The sequence below is a fragment of the Ictidomys tridecemlineatus genome, chromosome 12 (genome assembly GCF_052094955.1).
Source record: "Ictidomys tridecemlineatus isolate mIctTri1 chromosome 12, mIctTri1.hap1, whole genome shotgun sequence".
NCBI classification, from domain to species: domain Eukaryota; kingdom Metazoa; phylum Chordata; class Mammalia; order Rodentia; family Sciuridae; genus Ictidomys; species Ictidomys tridecemlineatus.
In genome coordinates this window covers 99146631-99162041 of record NC_135488.1, presented here as the reverse complement: position 1 = coordinate 99162041, position 15411 = coordinate 99146631, and the positions used below count along the sequence as shown (strand labels likewise).

Sequence of the window (15411 nt, the reverse complement as noted above, 5' to 3'; positions counted from 1 at the left end):
GAACATCTTTCTAAAATAAACTATGAGAAAGCCATTCTAATTCAATGGAAGAGATGCTGAAGGATTCAAGATTAACATCCATTATTAGCAATGTAAAACAGAGGGAAAGATCCGTGAATTGGGCTTGTAGGATTCTGCCCCCATGGGAGACGGAAGGGTCAAGCCGAAAGCCACCCATGGGAAAGATGAAGAAAGGTGGGCTCTCAGGACAGGGGTTTCTGGCTAGAAGCTGTTCCTTGCTCACTGGGGCAATATTTTCTCCCAGCCCCCTCAGGCTGATTCTCTAGGCTAAGATGGTGGAGATGGTATTTGCTGTAGTCGAGAAAGTGGCAGGCTGAACCCAGGGGTAGTGCTGAAAAGCTTCCTGAGTCACACTTGGCTCAGGCTCCTCCAGGGAAGATGGACAGAGGGAAAGCTTGGTGCGGGCTCTGGAAAGTTCGGAGGAGCTGGAGGTCCAGATGGCAGGACACACCTGATAGCAAGGGGAGAGAGTCTGCAATGGTCATACAGCAGTCCAAACCCTATCTTGCATAAGCAGATGGAGTCTGACAAAGACTTGCCCTAACCTGTCTCCCATGTGGGACTGGACCTAGCCCTATTAAGCCCTTGGTGGGCAGCGGGGGTCACGGTAGCCCAGTGTTGGACAGGACACCATGGGAGACAGACGCCATGTGGTTTCTGGCTCATCTTCATCTCTCAAAGCTTTTGGACATGCACACAGCTGAAGGAGGTCTCCCTGGCGGAAAACTTTGGGCAGGGGTGGCAGGGTGGGGACTGCCTTGAGAAAGCAGCTGAGAAATGGAGGGATCAGGATTTTCCAGAGACTTAAGAGATGATGCCTGGTCTGATAGGAACCGTCATTCAATGCTCCGAGTTGGTGCTAATTTGCCGAATGAGGTAGTTCCATCCTGACTTCTCTGGGCAGGGTTGGTCAGGGAAGACAGAAAATAGGCCTTCCCAAGACCCACGGGAATGAAAAGTGGCCAAGAAAAGCCAGATTTGGGCTCCCAGAACGCAATGAGAAAAATAGACGGCCGTAAAGGATTCTAGGTGCATGCTGAGCTGATGGCGCCTGTTATCCATGACTCTGATCCTGACATTGGCTTGGAGGCAGAGACAGCCCTTCCCTGATCTTCCAAAGCCCCAGGAGATAAAGGGACCAGGTGAAGGATGGGCTTTGGGGTATCCAAGGGCACAAGTATGTGATGGCCACCCCTATGGAACTCAGCAGGGACCACAAAGTTCCAGCCTCAGTTTGTTCTCAGAGCAACAAGCACGGCCCGGGGTTTGGGGGGGCTTCAGTCTTGGAGACAAGGGCGGGGTTGCAGGTCTGTCTTCTTGGCCTGGGAATATTTGGGATTCCCCAGCTGAGCCATTCAGATCACCCTTCTGGAATTGCCAGCTCTCTCCTCTCTCCTCAGTGGACAGGAGAGTGGGTGGGAGGGCAGCTTCACCGAGCAGGAGCCACCACCCCCTCTCCACGGGACCCCCAGCCCCTCTCCTGGGCAGGACCCCCGGGGCCGCACAGGCGTGTCTAGATCTCCATGTCCATGGGGCGAATGTTGCCCGTTTTGTGCTCTCTGACTCACAGCTCTCTGTCTTTGGCCAGGTCCACTTTTCGAAGCAGTTGGTCCACAGGCTCGACTGTGCTTTGGTTGAACATGCCGCAGCTGTGTGTATTGACACAGATGTTGCCAGATCATCTCCACCATCTCCACCTCCAGCCGCTCCAGCTCCAAAGTGTGGTCACCATCTCTTCAAACCACTTGGACTGGGCCTGGTTGTAGAGGTCCACACAGCGCATGAGGTCATCACCAGCCTGTGTGGACTTTCTCCGTGCCTTCTTGATGTCTTGTTGCTCAGCTTGATCTCCAGCTGCTGAGTCTTCATCTCCAGGTCTCTCTGCCGCTCTGTGAGGGCTTTCCGGGCCTTCTCCACTGACGCATAGTGGCTGGCAAGCTGCTTGCGGAGGTCAGCCATATGGTGGTCACACTTTTTCATGTCTTTCTTGAAGTTCTCACGAAAGTTCATTAGGGGCTTCTCGACCTCGCTGTGAAGCTTGGCGGAGAACTTGAGATGAACCTCTGCTTCATCTGCCAGACTCTTCTTCACCAGGGCCCAGGCTTCTCCCAAGGAGCCTTCCTCCTGTGCAGCCAAGGAGTTCTGAGAGAGCTTAGCCAAGTTCTTTGCATATTCCTCTTCAATCTTTATCCTCTCTCGGATGAATTCAGACATTTCTTTCTGCATTTGTTTGCCCTTCAGTTGCTTTTGGAGCAGTAGTTCGAACCCAGCCACCGTGCCATTGCCTTGGGGATCCTTCTTATCAGCCCAGAAGTAGTCACAGTAGCTCCACTCGGTTGGCTTTAGCAGTTGCTGTTAAGGCATGGTGTCTGGGTGAGGGAATGTCACGCAATTTATCACCTTCTCTGTGGGGTCAACTTTATTTTCAAGATTAAATATTTTGTCTTCATTGCCTGAGGTTCTATCTTCCAAATGGTCTTATCTGTGGGTGGTACTTTCCATTGAACTTTTAAGTTGGTTTAGTGATTCCTTCCCTTCAATGATTTCTTCTTTGTTTCTTCTCAGGACCTCTAATATATCTTTACAGAAGTGATCTTTCATCTCCTGAAGAGATTCTGTTATTTTACTGCAAAACTCCTGTGCCTACTCTCTTATATGATTCTTTAAGTCGTAGAACATTTTTACTAAATACATCCAGAACTCCTTCTCTGACATTTCTTCGTTGGATTCTCTTATGGGAGTAGCCTGGTTTGTTTGGAGCACTTTATTCCTTTGTTTTTTCATTGTGTTTGTGTGTCTTCCCATCTAGCCGTGTGGTTCTGAGGCAGGATAGTTTCTACTCTGTCGATTTGAAGTGTCCCTGAAGGTTTCCAGAAACTCACAGATCCAGGCTCCGGGTTTCTGCAAGCTCTGCCGCACTGCAGGACCCAGAAGGCTCACCGACCGAGGACGGTGGATGAACTCCGGGAGAGAGTCCTATCTCAAGTTTTTAAAAAGATAATCATCCCTTGTCAAACACGTCACAAATATTTTCTAGTTTGCTGTTCATTTTGTTTCCATGATGTAGTTTTATTTTTGTTGTTGATGGACCTTTAGGTTTATTCATTTATTTATATGCGGTGCTGAGAATCGAACCCAGTGCCTCACAAAAAATGCTAGGCAAGTGCTCTACTACTGAGCCACAACCCCAGCCCTGATGTATTTTTATTTTTAAGCTTAAGAAACATTTCTCATTCTGGAGCTAGGCAGGAATTCCTTGCATTTTGTTAGTCATTTTCCTTCCTCTTTCCCTCTCAAGAATACAAGACTACAAAGGAAAATATGTGCTGTGGGTAGCTCTGGGGGAAGGCCCTAATATGAGATTCCCACACAAATTAGGGAGAGAAGCATTAGGGCCTTCCTCTGGCCCCTTCTCTCCCACCTCAATTCTCTCTGTCCTTTGGCTCCTTACTGTCTCTTGGTCTTGATGCTATAATGCAGCCACCTGCTGGGATTTCCGTGTCCCTGTCTCAGTCCTGGGAAGTTGAGTCTCACAGCATCAGCCCAGCTTCCTTGGAAAAGACCAAGGGTGGGAGGTGTGGGTCAGAATCATCATTTTCTGGTGAGGGATTCACCAGGCTGGGTTGAACAGGGGTCTCCATGGTCCTCTGCCTATGCTCCTGCTGGGGTTCCGAAACATTCCCTTCCATTAGTGGTTTTCCTCCCTTGCCTGCCCCAGGGTGCCTCATCCTCCCTTGGTTCCCTTAATTCCACCCATGACTTTAGGAACCTCCTTGGTCACCTTCTGGAATGTATTTTTCCTGAGGGGAGCCTGAGCCAGTCCAAACTCCCAATTTGGGGATAGGGGGGCTATTAATTGGCTACATTTTGGTTAATGTGTCCAGTCACCCACACACCAGGGACAGGGTCACACCATGCTGGAGACATGGGAAGAGGCCAATCTTCATGCTAAAAATTGGCTCATTATGAACTGAACTGGTGCCTTCCTCTCTAAGAGTTTAAGTGTTTAAAAATATATTCCTTTTTAAAGTAATGGTTAAATATGTGTAGTAGGAAATTTACCATTTTAAACCGCACAGTTCCATGGTAGTGAGCACATTCGCAGTGTTTTACCACCATAGGCACTATCAATGTCCAGCACTTTTTCATCCCCTCGAGCTGAAGCTTTTTTACCCATTAAACAATAATTCCCTACACCCTTCCAGCTCCCAGCTACATCCATTCTGTTTTGTCTCTTATGTATTTGACTACTCAGGCATCTAATTGATTTTAATTAGGTAATACAGAAACACATCCTAGTTAAAAAAAAAAAAAAAACCAAGATGAAAGTTTACAGATAAGGTTACACACTCTTTGCTTAACCATGATCCCCTTCCAGAATCCCAGCCTGGAACGGTTCTATGCAGAGATAACCAAACATGTTACTTTGGAGTTTGGGTTCCTCTAAATCTTTTTCTATGGATTTGTATAATATAGATGTTCTCTTGATAAACAAGTGGTTTTAATGATACACTGTGTTTGGCACACTGCAATTTAGCTTTTGTTTTTCAATCCAATGTATTTTGGAGGACTTCCCAAGTTAATAATATAGAATACTTTATTTTCTAAAATCACACCAGGGGAGATTAAAGGTGATGGTTTAGAGGAGGGCTGTTTTGTAATCGTTGCATGTATCAGGATTCAAGCAGCAGAAGTACTGCTTCCCAGCGAGGTTTAACTTACAACTACCATAACTCAAAAAATGATGCCTGATACACAAAAGTTCTTGGAAGAGTTGATGGACAAACTTTGCTGAGGGTTTTTTTTTTTTTTTTTTTTTTGAGGGGTGTTCTGAGGATTGAACCCAGCGGCGCTTAAGCACTGAACCGCACCCCACCCCCCCTTTTTTTGTATTTCATTTAGAGACAGGGTCGCACGGAGTTCCTTAGGGCCTCGCTAAGTTGCTGAGGCTGGTTTTGAACTCCTCCTGCCTCAGTCTTCCGAGCCAATGGAACCAGCACTGGAAGCTCTGACATCTTCCCACGTACAATATCGCCTTCAATTTACCCCCTGCCCAGGATGAGGGTGGAGTTTTGGGTGCACGCCTTCTGGGGCTAGCACAGGAAACTTAGAAGTGCTTCTAGCTCTGAAGTTTTCTTGAAAGAGGGAAAGAAGAGTGTTACATACCTATTGAACTACTTTTCATGATAATTTAGAAGATTTGTTTAAACATTAAAGAAAATTTAATTTAAAAAACTAAAGCTGCACCAAGATCTACTAGAGGGCTGTAAAACAGGCGTTCTGACTCCAGGCTTGTCGAGCCAGAGAATGCTTGCTGTTAACCCCTAGCGCTGCTGCTTTTCAGTGTGTTCTCACTTTTGAGAACCACTGCTGCAGCTTCAGACTCACGAGGCATCTCTTGATGGGTGATGGTTGGGTTGTTTCCAGATTCTCAGGAAAGTGAAGGTTGCAGTGACCTTGGTTGTGCTGCTCATGCACCTAAGCCAGGATCTTTCAGGGTGGGCACTGAGAAGTGGGATTTGGTCGCGCATGTACTTTAAATTTCCATAGATTCTGTCTAGTTGCCTCTCAGTATGGTTGTAACAATTTACAGATGAATTTTCACGTACTCCACTCAAGTTACAAATAAATCTTATGGGAATACTGATTGGGCTTATGATCAGCCAATAGGTTAATTTATGAGAATTGATTTCATGGAATATTATGAAGTTTGACTTTGCTCATTTAACAGGAATATAATAAGATGATGATGATGATGATGATGATTTTTTTAATTTGAGAAGTTGTGGCTCTTGTTTCTACCTCCCTGAGCTGAGTAATTACACTGGAATAAATGATCTAGATGCTCCTTTAGGGGTCTCTGGTTATGAATGTCTCAATTTAAGCAAAGGAGATCAGACTGTTATATAATATTTGCCAAGATTTTACTTCATGAGTGCATGACTATGTTCATTTTAAACTTCAATGGGACAGGGAAGGACTGCGTCTGCAGAGGTAGGAGCCTCTTCAATTATAAGGATTTTTTTTAGCTACTTGCAGCCGTGTACATGGTGTTCTGCAGACAGGTGATTGCATTTGATGCCCAGTATTGGAATGTGCCTGGAAGTGGAACTGTGGCACTTATTATTTAGGCATAGGATGGGTAGAGAGACACAGTTGAGCAACTGATTATGATACAAAATGGAAAGAAGTAAATATCATTAACTTTCACAAGTGAAGGGCCGTGGAAGCCACAAGAGAGACTGATTTATTTTCAATAGGGCTCAGAGTGATTTTAGGACTTGAGGGAGGACTTTCTGGGAAGCAGGAACAGTGAAAGCAAGGGGCAACTAGATGCTTAATAGGTGCTTTCTAGGAAGTTACAACTCCACACCTTAGAACTGAGGTCTTTGCTTAAGTGTGGGAGATTATCTAGGTTAAGAAACCAAAAGGAGTTTTGTTAAGTGGGAGATCCTAAGACAAACATTTCTCAGGTTCCCCAAGTGGTTCTTTCCCTCAGTTGACTTTCTGAATTTGGATTTTACAGCACTCATGTGTGTTGCTTGAGTTTGGTGAATTTAGTGGAAGCACTTAGAACCAGAGTGCTCCAGTGGTAGTTTCTTGCATCCTCCCTCTCTAGATTACTTGTCTGGATTATCCTGGTTACTTTCTTGAGTACAATCATCAAAATAAAAAAGCAACCGCTGGGTGTCAGCCTTGGTTTGTACAGATTTCTACCTAAGACCTGCAGCCTTCCAGAAGAGCTGGAAGCTCTGACCTCTTCCCATGTACAATATCGCCTCCAGTCTACCCCTGCCCAGGATGAGGGTGTGAGTTTTGGCTGCATCGCCTTCTGGGGCTAGCAAAGGAAACTTAGTCTTTGTTTTCTGGTGTCTTGAGTCCCCAAACAGTGACTGAATGACTTGCCCAGCAATATGCATTATGAGGGGGACACAGATGGATCCTGATTTGGAGGAGACTGAGTCTCTAGGTTGTGGGATGCACTTCCAGCTTCACTGAAGTGGGCAGTGCCCCAAAGTACCAGCTGGTCCACCTATATCTTGGACCTGGACACACTAGCATTGGGCTTATCCCCTCAAATGCCCAGCTAGTAGACAAAGCAGCTCTTAGTCTAATAGTTGCCCAGTGAAAAAAGCTTGAATTAATGTTTTCCCATCCTCATTTCCTTAAAAAGTCAACTAATAATAAAGTCAAAATAGAAATCACCACACAGTTTACTACTGAATTAATTTTCACAGTAGACTTTGTCCATAGCAACTTTGATTTCTTACTATTTCAGTAATAGTGTGGGGGATAGAATTTTGTTTTTCACCTCACTTCCCAAACTTTAAAATTTTTTTTTATTTGTAGATGGACACAATATCTTTATTCTTTTAAAATTTATTTTTATCTGGTGCTGAGGGTCGAACCCAGTACCTCACATGTACTAGGCAAGTGCTCTACTACTGAGCCACAACTCCAGCCCTCACTTCCAACTTTTGAAAATTTCAACTATATGGAAAAGTTAAAAGGAATAGTATAATTGTATGCATACCGCTTAGAGTGACCTGTGGTTCATATTTTACTTCTTTTGTATTCATATTCACATATTTATTTATTTAAATATTTAATTTTTAGCTTTTTAGGTGGACACAATATCTTTATTTTATTTTTATATGGTGTTGAGGATCGAACCCAGTGCCTCATGCATGCTAGGCGAGCATGCTACTACTTGAGCCATATCCCCAGCTCCCACATATTTATATTCGGTGATCTATTAGAAAGCAAATTAGAGATGACATTGTACTTTTAAATACGTCAGTTAAGTTCCTAAAAATTATGACCTGACATAACCATGCTGTCATTATACCAAAGATATCAATTGGTAATTCCGTAATGTTGTCAGATATTTAGTGCCTATTCAATTTTTCTCAACAGACCCAGAATGGTTGTTTTTTTTTTTTTGGGGGGGGGTGTTGTAGATGGTGGACACAATGCCTTTATTTTATTTATTTATTTTTATGTGGTGCTGAGGTTGGAACGCAGTGCCTCACGCATGCTAGGCAAGAGCTCACAGAGCTATAACTGCAGCCTCCCAGAATGTTTTTTTTAAAGCTGGCTTTTCCCCCCCACCTCAGATGATCCAGTCAAGGTTCACTCTGAGTTTGGTTGTCATTTTTAGTCACTTTTGCTCTAAGACAAATTCTTCCCATATCCTTATACCCCATAGTTTTTTCCTATGACATTGATATTCTGAAGAGAGAGGAAGTTGTCTAACTGCATGAGCTGGATTTCTCTCTCTGTTGTGATTTGAACTTGTTTTGGGATAGTCAGTGTTTTTGAGATTCATTGATATTGTTGTAGTTTGTTCATTTTATTACCAGGTAGAATTTGTGTGAACATGCCACAGTGTATTTATTCCTCTGTTCATGGAGGTTTGGATTGTTTCCAGTTTAATATTTATATTTTTAATTTTTAAAAAAATATTCTAATTTGTTATATATGACAGTGGACTGCATTACAATTCATATTATACATACAGAGCACAATTTTTCATATCTCTGGTTGTATACAAAATATATTCACACCATTCGTGTCTTCATAAGTGTACTTTGGATAATGATGTCCATCTCATTCCACCATCTTTTCTAACCCCATGCCCCCTCCCTTTCCCTCCCACCCCTCTGCCCTATCTAGAGTTCGTTATTTTTATTTTAATTAAAAAAAATTTTTTTTTGGTACTGAGGATTGATCCCAGGGGCACTTAACCACTGAGCAACATCCCCACCCCCTTTTTAAATATTTAGAGACAGGGTCTTGCTCAGTTTCTGAGTCTGACTTTGAACTCACAATCCTCCTGCCTCAGCCTCTTGAGTTGCTGGGATTACAGGCATGCACCATCCAGTTGAATATTGAAGGATAAATTTCCCTCTAAATATTGCTTTAGCTGCACCCCACACATTTTTTGTGTACTGTACTTTAATTTCCATTTAGTTCAAGACATTCTCTAATTTTTCTCTTGTGACTTTTCCTTTGGCCCATGGATTATTTAGAAGTGTGATTTTTAATTTCCAAATACGTGGGGATTTTCTAGAGATCTTTCTGGTATTACTTTTTAATTTATTTCTCTTGTGGTAAGAGAACATACTCTATATTATATAATCCTTTATATGTATGAATGTTTCTTATGCATTTGAAAAGAATGAGTTATCTATTATTTTTGGGTGGACTGTTTTATAAATATCAATAGGTCAAATTGTTTGATAATGTTGTACAGGTTTTCTGCTTTTATCTTCTTCTTTTTTTGTGTGTGTGGTGCTCTTGTGCATGTAAAGCAAACACTCTACCAACTGAACTATATCCCCAGCCCAGGTTTTCTGCTTTTTGTATCTGCATAGCCGATCAGTTATTGAAAAAGCCATTTTTATGTAAATGTGGATCATAGCCAACATTTATTTAGTTCAAACTTTGTACTAGATACCACTTTATGGTTCTATAGCAACTCATTTAATCTTTATAGCAACTCTGTGAAATAGCTACTGTTATCTTCATTTTACAAATAAAAGACATGGAGGAGATATGTGACCCTCCCAAGGTCACAGTGCTAGAATATTTTAGAGCCCTGCTTTGTATTTAGACTCTTCAAAAAGCTTTTAATGGGACATCTTATTGTCAAAATAGTGAAATATGAACATTATCACAGTAGAGTTGCCTTCAGCCTGAGAATGGCTTTGCCTGCAGCCCCTCCCAGTGATAAGGACAGGGATGTGAAGACTCGAAGGAGAGTTTGTAATTTTGATAGTTCTGGGGTCCTTGTAGGATAGCCTCAAGATTAAAGAAACAAAACCAAAAAAAAAAAAAACTTAGTTATCTACAAGGGTAGGCTGGAATTAATAGACAGTACTTACTAGGCATAAATATAAAGCCCATGTACAGGTGAGAAGCTGCTGGCCAACAGATGGTGGAGGTGTGAAAAAACTTGAGTGGTGAGGTTCACACTCAGGGAACTGGGCCAGCTCCATCCCTGCAGGTGTCTGCCCTTCTCACTACTCTGTAAGAGGACTTTTGAAAAATTAAAATACAAATAAGAATTTGTTTTTACATCATTTCAGCCAGTTTTTGCTACCTATTAAACTTGGTTATTGGGTACATACACATTTTAAGATTGTTATATCTCATTGTTGAATTGACCCTTTTATTAATGTGAAATGTTCCTCTTCGTACTTTGAATGTTTCTTGTTTTAATGTCTACTCTGTGTGATATTAATATAGCTACTCTGGCTTTTAGGAGTGGTTCATTGTTTGTGTAATATATCCCTTTTCCATCCTTTTAATCTGTGATGTTAATTTCAAAGTGTTTTTTTTTTTGGGGGGGGGAGTAGCACATAATTGCATCTTCATTTTTATCCAAACCAACTCTCATTTAAATTTAAATGTTTAGACTACTTTTATTTAATGTAACAGTCAGTATGATTGAGATTAAGGATGCCATTTTGCCATTTCTTTTGTCTCATCTATTCTTTGTTTCCCCCTTTTCCCTTCTTTATGAATTTTGGATTGAGTATTTTAAAAATTCCACAGTATCACCACTATTGGTTTGTTAGTTCTTCTTCTTTGTTTTATTTTTAAAGAGATGGCTCTGGGGCTTATGATATGAATGTCCTGAGTTATCAACAAGAACTCCCCTTTCTGACTAGTTGTAACTCATTCAATTCACTGTATTTCAGTAGCTCTTTGTCTGACCTTTTCTGTGCACATCTTAGTTTTCACTGAAGATCAGGGACTTCTTTTTTTTTTTTTTTTTTTTTTTTTTTGTGGTACTGGGGATTGAACCCAGGACCTTGTGCATGTGAGGCAAGTACTCTGCCAACTGAGATACATCCTCAACCCTATATTGGGGACTTCTAAGCAGATTCTTGGGGAGCAGTTTTTCTGGCTACCTCCCTCTTCTCCAGAACTATCTTCCAGGACTTTCAGTTGTCTCCCCTTCTCTGAACTCCAATCTTTTTCTCTTCAACACAATTAGATTGGGATTCGCATTCTCTGCTCTGTGGACTGGAATGTGACTCTGCAGAAAGCTGGTGTTCTTGTGGGCCTCACTTCATCTGTTTCTTCCTCTTAGGACTCATGGGCTGCCTATTGTCCAGTGTCTGAAAATATTTTTTCCATGTATTTTGTCCCATTGTGTATAAATAATCCATGTTCACCATAGAAAGCCTTGAAATACCAGTGGAAATGGAAATCTCTCATCATCCCCTGTGTTTTAGTCAGCTTTTTCGTCACCGTAACCAAAATAACCCAACAAAAACAACCTAGAGGAGGAAAAGTTTATTTGGGGCTGACAATTCCAGAGGTCTCAGCCCATAGATGGCCGACTCTGTTGCTGTGGGCCCAAGGTGAGGCAGTACCTCATGGGGGAAGGGAACACGGGGCAAAGCTGCTCAGCTCATGGCAGGGGTTGGAGGGGGTCCGGAAGCAGAGAGTAGGAGAGCAGAGGGAGGGGCCACAGGGAAGATGAACCCCCAGTGACCCACCTCCTCCAGGCATGCCCCATCTGTCTACAGTTACCACCAGTCAGTCCATTCACTGTAGGATGGACTGACCAAAGTACAGCTTCCACAATCCAATCATTTCACCTCTGAACATCCTGAATCACCATAGGAGCTTTTGGAGGACCTCTCATATCCAAACCATAACAGTAAGCAAAATCAATGTTTTATATATATATATATATATATACATATATATATATATATACAAAAATAAGATCATACTATCCCCACCCCAAGGCATCTTATAATGCAAGGGCTGTCTGTTCCCCAAGAGTGCAGGAGAGAGAAATGGTACCCATATTTTGTGCCCTATAGGTTTCACAGGAGAGCTTACTGCATTTCAGAGACATTTGTAACATCTGGTCTGAGAAATTTCATAAACAATGCCAATTTTAAAAAAATTCAAAGTCTACAAGTGTGCAAATTTAAGTCTGTAAGTAGAAAAATTATATTAAAAATTAATATTATATTTTTAAGCTCTCAAGTTGCTTGTCATTAAAAACATTAAGCAAACGGGCAAAAATATAATATTTTTTGGATTATCAGATTTTAAGAAATGTTCCCATGTCTGGACTATTTGTTAATCAGATCTTTCAATATTAAAAATAAACCAATGAAAACAAATGGGTCAGTCTGCTTAAAAAAAAAAAAGTACAAATTAAAGCTCTGTGGCCTCTTACTGTGAATGCCCCCCACCCCTCCAGGCCCTTATAGCACAAGCTGCCCTGGCGGGGCTTTTCCTATGCCTGAATTGAGCATTATGAAACTTTGAAGTTAGAATGGCGAGGATCCCATCTCCCCCACTTACTCTGTGGTCTTTGGAAAGCCACTCTGTGAGCGTCAGTACTCTCTTCTACAACATGAATATAAGAGCAACTCAGAGGATGGCTACGAAGATGAAATAGAAGTCTGTAATACCTCCAGGGACCAGCACCATGCAGACACTTATAAAAAACCTCAGGGATGTTATGAAATTAGATCAAGGCCTAGAGTCAGGCCTTGATGACTGCATGAATTTCAAAGTCACTTCTTTCAATCTGCATTTTAAAGTTTTTGTTTTGTTGGAGGCAGGGTCTCTCTGGTTTGGGCTGGTCTGGAATTCTGGGGTGTGATCCTTCTACCTCAGTCTCCCGAGGGCAAGAACCACAGGCACACCTCACAGTGCCCACCTTCCAATCTTAAGAACATGTGTCCCCCCGTCTTCATTTATTTCCCATCAAGAGGCTCTCTTTAATAGTTAATTGACATTTTTTTCCCTTGACATAGCAAATTCTAGACAGGGCTGTTGTCATTGTGCATTTTCTGTTGCTGATAACACAAAATCTCAGCCTCTATAAATCATAAAGGAAAAAGTTTATTTTTCTCATGGTCCTGGTCCAAGGTCAAGGGCCCACATCTGACAATGGCCTTCTTGCTGGCAGAGTCCCAGGGTGGCATAGGGAATCACTTGGTGAGAGACCTAACCAAACTGACTTTTATAGTTGAAATAACACATTAATCCATTAATTATGTAAATGGATTAATCCATTCATGAGGGCAAAGCCCTAATTGCCTTGGTTTTTGTTTTCTGTTTTTTTGGTACTAGGGTTTGAATTCAGGGGCACTCAGCCACTGAGCCCTATTTTGTATTTTTTTTTTAACCCTTCATATTTTTTTAACTTATTTTTTTATTAGCTACACATGACATTACAATGGGCAATTCATACATTTGATTCATTGGGGTATAATTTCTCATTTTTCTAATTGTACAGATTGCAGAATCACACTGGTCAAAGAGTCACCTATATACATACAGCAATCATAATCCTATTTTGTATTTTATTTAGAGACAGGGTCTCACTGAGTTGCTTAGTGCCTCACCATTGCTGAAGCTGGCTTTGAATTTATGAGCCTCCTGGGCCAGTGGGATCACAGGCTTGGGCCACCATGCCCAGCTCCTAATTGACTCTTAAAGGTCCCACCTGGTCTGCACTCTGAATATCTCATAATGGGAATTACATTTTGACATGGGTTTGGGGTGGGGACCAACCACATTCAAACACATAACTGAGCAGTTCTTTCTTTCTCTTTCCCCCTCCGTCTTTCTTCTCCCCTGCCTGTAATCTGCCATGAGGCCATCTCGTTCCTTTATACTCTTATCCTCCTGCTCCCACCATACGCACCCTAGGAACAGCATGTGTGCTGAACGTGCTGCCAGGGAAGCAGTGCCCTGTGTTGCCCTTAAAGGGACATTGCTCTGCCATGGGCAGTCAATACTTCAAAGCCGGCTGGTTGGGATGGAGGGATGGAGGAGGCTGGCTGCCGGTAGCCTTGTGAGGAAGATCAGCACGAGATGATTATGAGATATTTGCTCTTTACTGTCACCACAAGAATGAGCTATCCACTGTTCTCAGAGAGGACGACAAGTGTCCACCTGTGTTTAACAATGAAGCCTCAGGACAACCTGAGCACGGAGACATTTCAGCAGGATTGCAGCTGAGCTTCGAGCCAGGTTTGTGCAGCAGGCCAGCCACCTCAGGGTGGGGAGAGGCTTTGAGTTTTGCCATGGAGATCTTCAGTGCTGGTTCTAGCCCCATTTAGATATGAAGTTACTGGTATCTGAGAGGTCAAGGGCTTTGCCCAGAGCCACACAGCATTTGTGGCTGTCTGGCAGCATGTGGGGCAGCAGCAGTGGGGGTGGTAGCAGGGTGAGAAGCAGGGGCTCTGGTGCAGAAGTGGGAAGTTGCAGTCTTTCTGTGGCCAGTGAGTCAAGACACACCCAAATTCCAGCAAATGAGGATTCCAGAAGACAAAAGGCCCAAGGGGACATGGGTCATTAATGTGAACAGGTCATTAGTTTTCATGCCTGTGACGTCCTGGTGAACAAAAACAAAACAAAAAGAAAAAAGAAAAAGCAACACAAAAACCAAACATTTTGGAAACAAACAGACCTCTGTTGGAATCCAGACTCTTGGGCTTCCTGACCCTGGAGGTCTTTGACTCCTGCTTTCTTCCTGGGTTTCTATCCTTGCTTGCAGAATTAGAGATAAGTCATCGTCCACAATCATGTGACTGCCCTGGCACATAGTAGGTACTTAATGAATGTTAACTTCCTCTCTTCTCTTGCTTTCTCTCCATTTGGATTGCCTTATATATGATTCCTATGACAGTACTAGGACATAAGCAGGGGAAATATTCTTATTCCCCTTTTAGGGGTGAGAAAGTGGGATTCCAGGAACTGTAATGATTTGTTTGAGGCCTCAGGGGTGAAGCTGGGTCTGGATCCCGGAAGTCCTGACCATGTATATCAACTGCTAAAGAACAGGACAGGCTGGGTTTTAATCCTGACCCTACCAGTACAAGTCGGGAGACCTCTCTAAGCCTCAATTTTCTCGTCTGAACAGTGGGGATAACAAGAAGATCCACCCCAAGGTTTGTTGTAGGGTAAATGAGTCAGTATGAAAAGTGCCTGTGCTGCCAATAGCTAGTGCAGGTTTGGACAGTTAATTTGGAGCCATTAGTAGCAAGGGCTACTAGTGAGACCCTGTCTCAAAATAAAACACAAAGAAAAGGCTGAGGATGTGGCTCCGTGGTTAAGTGTCCCTGGGTTCTATCCATGGTACCAAAAAAAAAAAAAGAAAGAAAGAAAGAAATCGAGGCATTAGGAGGCCCACTCTCAGGGCTTATTTTGGATACTTTCTTTGGTCATTCTGGAGGGTGTCCTTCAGAGTTCTGGGTGTCCTGTGTACTAGTGACATAGTACCTAGTCAAGTTACTTCTTCCTGGGATGGGGGGAGCCAGGCGCCTGCCTGTGTCCACTCCTGTGTCCACACCTGAATTTGTGTCCGCCTCCGTCCCTGAGTGTGTCTCTGCCTGCCTG

The 15411-nt window shown here is 42.8% G+C and overlaps 1 pseudogene; it reads right to left on the bottom strand.

Moving 5' to 3' along the window:
* Positions 1-1298: 1298 nt before the first annotated feature.
* Positions 1299-4198, bottom strand: LOC101972345 (growth arrest-specific protein 7 pseudogene; annotated as a pseudogene).
* Between the last annotated feature and the right edge of the window lie 11213 nt (positions 4199-15411).